At 37.3% G+C, this 10,822-nt stretch overlaps 1 pseudogene; it reads left to right on the top strand.

Moving 5' to 3' along the window:
* Positions 1-2,689: 2,689 nt before the first annotated feature.
* On the top strand, positions 2,690-3,686 carry LOC101440174 (olfactory receptor 51Q1-like; annotated as a pseudogene).
* The last annotated feature ends 7,136 nt before the right edge of the window (positions 3,687-10,822 follow it).

Raw genomic sequence — 10,822 nt, 5'->3', positions numbered from 1 at the left:
CAGCCCTTCAGTGAGGCCATTGCCCCTAGTAAGGGTTAGAAGAAATAATATCCTTAATATGACCTAGCCACTGAATACAGTTCTTACCCTTCAAGGATAAGACATAGGAACAAAGAAGCAGTATTGGAAGAATGTCAAATAGGTAAAAAAAAATAACTTCATGCCTGATGTAGAAATCCTTACCAACTGTGCCTGGTAGAAAGTCCCTGAGAATTTTAGCTGTGGAAGAATCCCTCAAGAGTATTGAAATAACTGCCTTATAGCAGGGTAAAATCCCTGTCAAGTTTTTACTGATATTAAGCCTTAATCTTTAGTTTCTTTTCTCTTAATGTGGGCCAACTGGCTTTAAGTCTGTCCTGAGGTTTAAAAAAAAATCTATCAGAAACTCTCTACTGTATACTAGACTTAACAAATGGTACATTAATGACTTTTTTCTCTCCAACCACCACCACACCAAATGTGCATTTGCACACACACATATACAGTGACATGCATTCACACATTTCCCACTTGCTTATCTTGAGAAAACCCTGTTTCCCCCTAAATCTTATCTTCTTTGTGCCTGCTCACTTGTATCCCCTTCTCCTGGCTAAAACTGTGATGATTCATTCCTTAGCTTAAAGCCTTTTGATGGTTCCACCATCCTCCTACAGAACCTCACAGAGCTCCAACCACCTTTTCTACATCAGTTTCCACTTGAATGTGATTGGGCCCACAGTCAGACCCCACTATAGAGGGTGACAACTCCTGCATGACACATAGTGATATCACCATTTGCCTTGTTGGAAATACTCATATCACCCATCTTACCCCTCTAAGACCACTTTATTATTTTCTACTAAAACCAAAAAACAATTAATAGACTACTTGCTTCAATACTATTTCCCTGAACTTTCAAAGAAAAAAATACTATTACTCCCGCATATAACCTCTTGTTCCTCACTTTTGTAACTATGGAAGGGTTAAATTAAGTGATTTAAAATAAATAAAGATCTGAGTACAGTGCCTCGCACACAGGAGGTTCTCTGCAAATCATATTGTTGCTGCTTTCATTGTTGTCATTCCTTACTTTCCACCATCTGTAGCAATAACATATTGCTTGGATTGTCAACAGCAACACTATGATAAGATTTACTGCATTTTTATCTCTCTAATTACATTTCAATTCTTTTACAACATTAGATTTGATAGTAAAGTTTTAAATTACATTTACCCTTTCAAAGAAATACTTTTTAAATATGATTTTTTTCAAATCTGAGTTTTAAAGTCTTATTCTAATTTTTAAAATCCATGTTTGTCTTTATCTTATTTTTCCCACTTCCCTTCATTTTATTTTGCTTTATTTTCCTAAATTCTCAAGTTTAATGATTTTCCAGGATTCTTAGCTTAGCATGTGGACACCTTAGGGGGCATGTGGTTAGACTCCATGGAGTCTAGTAACCCATTAAGGGCTTTGTGTATTTTCCAAAAAGAAATTTCAAACGTTCATTTCTTTTAGAATACTCTGAAGATTAATAACTACTCATTTAATCAAGTTATATTCATTATTTTATTAAAAAAAAACAACTTCATTGAACCACCTGATACATGGTCTATAGAAACTACATTTCTTCACATTAATCTACTGCTCAGTTCACTATAATTTGGCTTCTCTTCCCATAATTTTATTGATATACTTTCCAAAAGGTTCTCATCAATATTCATGCACATAACTTAAAGAAATGCTTCTCCGTACTCATCTTCATTACTGTCTGAGCACCACTGAACTGTTCAACTACCCCCTTTGCCTCCTCACTCTCTGGGACTCCCATTGTGCTTGGTTTGTGTGCTCTGGTCTCTGAGAAGTTCTTCACAATCTTCTTGGTTTTTTCCACTTCTACCCAACTGCTAAATTATACATTATTTTATGTATATTAAGTATAATATAAACTAAATTTCCTTATTCTGTTCTAGTTCTCCTTTTTTTCTCATCCTAAAATCTTACCTAGGTTATCAAACCAAATCTAGGCTCTCAGCAATCATCAATATGCCATAGACAGCCGCTATCAAACTTCTCCAGGCTTTGGGGATTTATATCCATTTGCTTGATTCTCATTTCTTTTGGATAACAACTATGAACACCAAGTTCATCATGCACAAACTGAACCTGTAGTCTCCTTCTACACTTCTACACTAATTTTCCAAATATAGTGATTGTCATTATAACCTACAGTAGCTGCAGCAAGAAGCCTGGGTATTATCTTTGATAGATCCCACTATCTCAATACTATTTCCATGCAATTAATTAGTAAGAAAATAGTCAGCTAACTCTTATTTTTCTGTGGTTTCAAGTAAACAAATATGGACTAATATAAATCTTTGGACTTGGTTATTGGACATTTATTTGAAATAATAATGAGAGAACTCTCAGGAGGTAAATGAATATAAAAAGGATATATGTACATATACATATAAACAGGAGGGAGTAGGAAGATCATTCCAATATTTCACAGAAAGCAAAAAGCTATTTTGTAGTGCAGAACTGAGGATATGAACAACAAATAAAATTTATTTTAAATAGAACAGAAAGTTATTCATTTTTAGAGTACTAATCAGTGTTTGTTTCATTGGTATTTTTAATAAAAGTAATTCCAGAACATCTTTGGATCCTGGATTGAGTAGATAATGACCCTATGGCAGTAGCAAACTGATGACCTTCTTAAAGAGGACTGCACAGATTCTGCTCCTGCATTCATCGGTCATGTCCAGATAACTAAAAACACCCAAGAACCCTTCTACTCTATCCTTGTAGGCATCCCTGGATTTGAGGCCTCCCACATCTGGATCTCCATCCCCTTCTGCTGCCTCTACACCATCTCCATCATGGGAAACACCATCATCCTCATCGTCATCTGCACGGAGACGTCCCTCTGCCAGCCCATGCACCTATTTCTCTCCTTGCTGGCCCTGACTGACCTGGGTCTCACCCTCACCACCCTGCCCACAGTCATGCCACTCCTCTGCTTCAACATTCAGACGATCAACTTTGAAGCCTGTTTTGCTCAGCTCTCCTCCTCCATAGATTCTCTTTCATGGAATCCTCTGTCTTTTTGGCTATGGCCTTTGATCACATGTGGCCATCTGCCGCCCCCTCCGTTACACCTCTATTCTTACTAGTGAAGTCATTGGCAAGATTGGGTTAGGCATCATTTGCCGCTGTGTGCTGGCTGTTCTTCCCTCCTTTTTCCTGCTCAAGCACTTGCCCTTCTGTGGCTCACACCTCCTTTCTCACTCTTACTGCCTCCACCAGGATACGATTCGCCTGGTCTGTACTGACATTTGGGTAAACAGCTGGTATGGATTTGCTCTGGTGTTGCTTATTGTTGTGATGGACCCACTGCTCATTGTGCTCTCCTATCCTCTCATTCTGAGAAGTATCTTGAGCACAGCCACCTGGACTGAGGGATTCCATGCCCTCAATAACTGTTTTGCCCACATCCTGGCTAGTCTAGTCCTCTATGTGCCCATGGTGAGCCTGTCTATGACTCACCACTTTGCCAAGCATGCCCCTCCACTTGTCCATGTGGTCATTGCCAATATCTACCTACTGGTACTCCCTGTGATGAACCCCATCCTTTATAGTATAAAGACTAAGCAGATTCGCCCAGGGAATCTTTCACTTTCTCTTCCAGAGGAAGGTGCACTGAAGATTGGAATGTAGATTTGAGGAATGCTTTTGTTTCAGTGACATGGAGCCAGGATCAAAGAGCACTGCCATCAACTGCAAAGAGCATATAGATAATGGAGGAAATAGGGAGTAAGTAAGAAGAATTCAATTAAATACAGGGATATAAGTATTTTAGTTTGTTCTATTTTTTAAATCAAGCTCGTTCTTCATTAGTTACATAACTTTGGGTAAAAATATTTTAAAAATCAATTCGGAATACAATCCTTGTGAGATAAGGTAAGAGATTGTGCCACAGAACCTCATAATGCTGGTAAGTGTATGAAAATGTTTATTATATTTGTGACCTCATAAATAATCTCAAAAGCCAAGGTTAAAGAAGGTTCTCTAGTAATCTCAATCTGTAATAATTAAGGGCATTAGGAGGTCAAAGTAAATATAGTAAGACATTGTGGATATTTGGAAGAATGGATATTAATTACCAAATATTAAAGTGGAGGGAGCCTGGTAGTTTGCAATACTGTTTTTTAAAAGCAGAATTTCCTTAAACTCAATGGAGAACCAGGGATTGAGGGAGATGGAAACAACTACTAAGAGAAGATGGTGGATGCAGGTAAGAGCAGAAGACAGACACCTCTGGAAGATAAGCATGAGAAGACCCTGAGTGTTGAGAGTGTGAATGTGTAGAAACAACTAAAAATTGTCTAAATTAGACATTTTTCTAAACTGACTCAAGCTGTTCTCATTTACTGCAGTAGACATCTTTTTATTCATCATCATGGCTCATTAACAAAAGAGCTGAGAAAGTTGCTTAACATTTTGGAGGTACACTATCTTTACCTTTTTAGAAAAAGGTATAAAAATACCTCTATAGCTGCTTTTAAAGAATGTTGCATAGAAAGAATTTACAAACTCCCTTAGGTAAGCCACAATGCTTTTGGTAAAGGAACATGAGATCAAGAAAAGGGACCACTTTCATGAGAACTGTATATAGTAACAGAGGGGTTAAGGAATTGGAGCTATGTTAAGAGGCTCTCAATGCAGATAAATAAAGACTCATCACTGTTTAGAGAATATAACAATCTAAATGTTATTTTCTTCCCTTCTTGAATCCCATTCCAACTACGACAGTTTCAACTGTCCTTCACATTTTAAAACAGACATGAAGTGCCTGGGAAGAATGTCCACTCTTCCACCTGGGATATCTCCTATCTAAACAATTCCACATTTTACTTTTCAGGCCTCCAAAAGAAGGTTACATTCAGTATTCTTAATCACAGAAAACATCCAGAATAAAGAGGATTAGGTCTGAGAACTACATGTGGACTGAGAATGCATCTAGAAAATTTTTAGTCTTATAATACTCTATATAAATTCTTAAATAAATGCCTCATCACACATTGAGCATAGGACCATTTTTAAGGAGGAAATCAAATAGTTGAAGCTGGTTTCAAAGTGAAAACCACTTAATAAAGATGTGCTGTATGGCAGTGTGTCAAGGCCCTGTCCCTGCCAAGGTTGTGAAATCAGATACAATGGCTTAACTGTATACTTTTAGCACTAGGCCATTAGAAAAGATGTCTTTTCCTTACTATATAATTTGCTTTAATATGTGAATCAAATACCAGGTACAGTAAAATAACAAAAATGTGTTGCTGAGTACCATCTGTTTTTTTTCCTCTTGGAGTATTCAAAATAAAAAGGGGTAAGGGGGTGGGGGGTATATGGGGACCTCATATTTGTTGAATGTAACATTAAAAAAATAAAGACAAAAAAAGTATATAATTATAATATAGTTCTCATGGACCTCATTTTCCCTTTTCCCAAAGGGAGAAAATCATAATAACAGGCTTAAAATACTATTTTTTAAAATTTCCTAAACATGGGGCATTGATTGTTCTCCTTCATTATGTAAATGAAGTTTATTAATTTTTTATAGGGCTAGATAATGTGGTCATTATGCAGTAAAATTTTCATAAATCTTCCTGGGCCCCTCATTTTTTCTCTCTCTCTCTTTCAATCTCTATTTCTGCTTCATCAATTCCCACAGCATCAATTATCTTCTGTGTGTCCATAACTCCTAAATGTATATCTGTAGCCAAAAATTCTTTCCTAGTCTATTAGGATGGCTTACTTTCATTTCAAACTCAATATGTTAAAAACTATGCTTATTTCCTGCTTTCTTCTGCACCTTCAACTACCACCACCACTACCATCCACATATACACATATATACATACATACAGACAGACAGACATGCAATATACACTTTAAGTTCCTTGGTAGTATTCCCTATTTTAGTAAATGCTAGTTTTTCCCATATGCTACCAAGTTAGCAGCCTGAAACCATGTCTATTAGCGTATCTTCTGAGATAAGCAGAGATCATGACTTTTACTCAATGTCTAATAAATATGTATTGATTAAATGAATAAACTCCTTTTTTCCAGATTAACTGTTTTTTATTTTTAATGAAGCTATAGATTCCAAAAATGTTACATAAAAAATATAGGGATTCCCATATGCCCCACCATGAATAAACTCTTGACTCTAACTTTTTCAATTATCACATTTACCTATTTAAAGAGTCAACAAGTTAGGTAGGTATTACTGCCCTAACCAGCAGGAAGTAACTGCAGAAGAGCGATCATCTCTCTTCAGCTCCTCCCTTAAAAATAAAGGCATAACCTCTTTGGGGGGGCAGAGTTGAGACAGATTATTCAGGGAATGAGGAGAAGACATGCCACAGCTTGGCTGGCAGACAACATGGCTACATGACCTTCCTGGGACCTTGAGTGAAACTCGTGGTCCCAGTTTCTCTTTATAAGATTTCCCCTCAGTCCCGTATATATCAAATAGTCCTCACCTTTGGTCTCACCATTGGTGGGGTAACCAGTAACAGCTGGAGCCCATTTCCTTATCATTAGGAAGGGGAAGAATAATTAACAGTTTAAAAAGTAATAACATGAGGCAGAACTCAGTCTCTCTGCCAAGAGGGGACCACACCAAATCTTGGTCTCTGTCTGGCTTTCTCACCCATTTCTCAGCAAGCTCTGTTCTTTCCTCCATTTCCCAAATAAATTATTTTGACTGGGCTAAGTGGGAAAAAAATAAGAGTCAACAAGATACTGCTTATTCTGTCTGCAAAATAATTTTCAAAATCTTCTCCATTTCCACTACCTAAATAACCTTTCATCAGGTCAGCCTTTAAATTAAAACCTTAGACATGCTTTCCTCCAGGTGGACACAATATAATGGCAAAGAATCTTTAAAAGGGGAAAAGAAATACATGAGAAGGATTACTCCAGATATTGCTGGCTCTAAGGTTAGAACCAGGGGCCCAGGAATGAGGGTAGCCTCTAGAAACTGGAAAAAGCAAAGAAATGGATCCCCATATTCAGTCTCCAGAAAGGAAAACAACATTGTCAACCCCTGATTTTAGCCCAGTGAAACCCATTTCATACTTCTGAATTATAGAACTGTAAGATAATAAATTAATGTTTAAGTACCAGTTTTGTGGTATTTGTTGCAGGAGCCATAGAAAACTAACATGTGATAGAAAACTTTCCATTCTCAAAATCAAGTTTCTAAGGATAAGGGAATTTATTCTTAGATAAATTCTGCAGCTTTAGAGTTGGTAGTCCCTTTGTTTTGGAAAACAATGGCTGGAATATGGTAGTATATTTTTGGTGAATCATAGATGCCTCTTCTCTTTCAGGGTCCCACAATATGTATTGGTTAAGGAAAAACACTAACGAGTCTGTTCAGCTCTCAGCAGAAGTTCCCGGAACGCTGGTTCTTTCTGCTTTGTTGTGATTCTTATCAGTGATGAGGCACTATCTGATTAATCAGCTCATTTCTTGAGCTGGCAGCAGGTTGATGACATCACATAGCTACGTGGGTTTACTTTTGGAATGTCTTCAGTTTCTTTCAAATTATCTAAAATATGCCTCTTATAAACATTTAAAGGAAACAAGACTGCTTACTTTCTTCATGTGTGCTAATATGGGACTTTGGATGCTGTCTAACTTTCTGGACTACTGTCCCAAATACCACTCAAGTGTTGGCATAAAAAAATGGGAATTTATTGGCACACAGTTTCAGAGGCTGGAAGGCTTGCTTCCTCCTAGGGTTGGTAGCATTCTGGTTGGCTAGCAATCCTTGACTTCCTTGGCTTCCAGTCACATGCCAATGTCTTCTCCTTGGTGTTCTGGGTTCCTACTGACCACTGGCTTCCAACTCCACCCTGTGACTTTCTCTTTATAGCCTTCCTTTGATAGGAATGTTCCTTTGATAGCCATGTCTTAACTAAAAATAACATCTTTGAAATGTCCTATTTACAGTGGGTTCACTTTCACAGGATTGGTATTAAGATAACATGTTTTTTCTCAGTGTTAATTTAATCTAACATAGTAGACACTTTGGTGTAACACAGACATTCCAACATGATGATCAGCTAATTCTTCACTCATATTGCCCAGTTTATAACTTCATCAATGAGCAAGAAATGTTTTCATAATTCCACTTATGAAGAGGATGGTAGGCACACCTGAAAGAAAAGTGCTTTTAAGAACATGATGGTTAAACACTTTGACTTTGGATTCCCAAAAGACCTACCTTCAAATTCATGTTTTGCCACTTTTTAAAATTGATGTGATCTTGACAAGTGAATTAATCTCTCTAGGGAAGCAGATTTGGCTCAACTGATAGAGCATCTGCCTACCATATAGGAGGTCCAGGGTTCAAACCCAGGGCCTCCTGACCCATGTGGTAAGCTGGTCCCTGCACAGTGCTGATACATGCAAGGAGTGCCGTTCCACCCAGGGGTGTTCCCCGCATAGGGGAGCCCCACACACAAGAAGTGCACCCCGCAGGGAGAGCCGCCCTGTGCGAAAAATGCACAGCCTGCCCAGGAGTTGCACCGCACACACGGAGAGCAGACGCAGCAAGAAACAAAAAAAGACACAGATTCCCAGTGCCACTGACAAGAATAAAAGCAGACACAGAGGAACACACAGTGAATGGATACAGAGAGCAGACAATGGGGTGGGTGGATAGGGAAAGAAATAAATAAAAAATAAATCTTTAAACAAAAAACCTCTTTAATCCCTAGTTCACAAAAATTCCAAACTAAGACCTACTGACCAGGTGCTGAATTCCTGAGATTGTTTGTCTTGCTTATAATGAACAAATTTTATCATTTTTCTCACATAGAGAAAATTTTTAATTTTTCCTTTCACATCCCCTTGTCTTTTTCATGTTGAATTTTTTCTTTTGCTGCTAATTTTAGAATCTTTTCTATTCAGAGATTCATCAGTTTATATTTTACTTGGTTTTACTGATTCACATTAATCACTTTAATCGAATGGAAGTTAATTTTATATGAATTGTGAAGTGAGTCACCACATAAGTAATTACTGAAAATTTTTCCTTTCCACCTTACTATTTTTTTCCTTTTGAAAGGATACAAAAATGTTTTTATTCAGTTTTTTTCAGATTTTTAAAATTTTATTGATATGTACTAATAAAGTATAAGTCCATCAAAAGTCTACAATCGGTGGTATTCAGTATAATCAAACAGTTGTGCATTCATTACTTCAATCATTTTAGAGCATTTTCATTATTCCAGAAATAATAGTAATAGTGAAAAACAAAAACCAAGCAAACAAATCTCATCACCTCTCAATCTTCCTATACTTCCCTGGCTGTACATCACTGCTAGTCTGTTTCCTTCTCTTTAGTATATTTTTATTTGTATTTTATAAAAGAGTCTTATATATGCAATATCACCCATCCAACTTAGTTTCACTATGCCTTGGATTTACTTATAAATACATTTGAAAATTTATCTTAGTATTTCCAGAAGTTCACTGCAAAATAAATGCTTCTTGAAACTGATAGACAACATTCCTTTTACTGCAGGTCTCCTACCACTTCTAACTCAGCCCTATTATCAGACAGCCTATAGAAGAAAGTTCTTCAGAACTAATTTTCAAGAGATTGTACATTCCAAACATAAGCACATATTTTCAAATCACACTCAACTAGCTGTGAAAGCAGGGATTCAATGGGGTTTCTTTACTTGTGGCTCTGTGAGAACACCAGGGGCAACAGAGCCTCTCACAGACTGAGCTGACTTTCTGGCTTATCAGTGGTAACCCAGGTCCCTAGATGCCTCGTCATGTAATCCTGAAGGGATTTGTCACATATTCCCACCCTCCAGCCTAGAGATCTGCAAGAGCTTATAACACACCTGCCCGCTGAATTGACTAGAGAAAATAGAAGCCACAGATAATGAAGTGGGGAACAAGCAGGAGAAGTTGCAGGTAAGACTTCTCTGTGAGTGATAAGGGAAAAGGAAGAGGGATGATGATTGTTGTTAGAGGGTTATAAGAATAAATATAGTAAACACTTCATAAATGTTTGTCCTCACCTGGGCTGTTGTAATAACCTGGCTGATTCTACTCATTGTATTCACACTCCTCTCCTATGCCCCCTTTCCTTTTCTTCCAGGTATTTTTTGATGTTGCAGAAATACAGTAGTATCATGATTTCAGATGAAATCAACTAGTGAGAATAAAAAGAGGGATCAGAAATAAGGTCTGCCCCCAAGGAATAATTACTGTAATGTATGATAAAATGAGGATGAGATAGTAAAAGAAATGGCAATGAATTTAAGAACAAGTGAAATAGGTGATTGCTGCTTTAAATTCAAAGTAGAAGTTCAGGAGACACTGGATATAAGGAACTCAAAAAGGATGAGGACTGAGTATTAGCCATTACATTTGCAATTAATTGTTTAATCTTTTGTGAGAGCAATGTAGATGGTATAATTTGACAGAAAGGCAGATTTTAGAGCACTATTAAATTAACAGGATTGGGAAATAGAAGCAGAAGAAATAATTTTAAAGAGTTGCCCATGAATTAAGCGTGATTGAATGGTTAGAGCTCTGTGGGTCCTATCTCTAGAGTGTTAGGCTAAGGAAGGGCAAACATGGTATTCTTGAACTTTTCCTTACCCTCAACAACTCTGAACTTTTGTTTAGATAGAGTTTAGATCAAATCAGGGTAAAAAAGAGTTACAGGAATAAGGAAAGTATTTCCACTGATCTATTTCTCTCTGAGCAAAGACCCTGAATCTGGAGCTGCATTCTTCAATC

The sequence above is a fragment of the Dasypus novemcinctus genome, chromosome 10 (assembly GCF_030445035.2).
Source record: "Dasypus novemcinctus isolate mDasNov1 chromosome 10, mDasNov1.1.hap2, whole genome shotgun sequence".
NCBI classification, from domain to species: Eukaryota; Metazoa; Chordata; class Mammalia; order Cingulata; family Dasypodidae; genus Dasypus; species Dasypus novemcinctus.
This window is presented reverse-complemented; position numbering and strand designations above follow the sequence as displayed.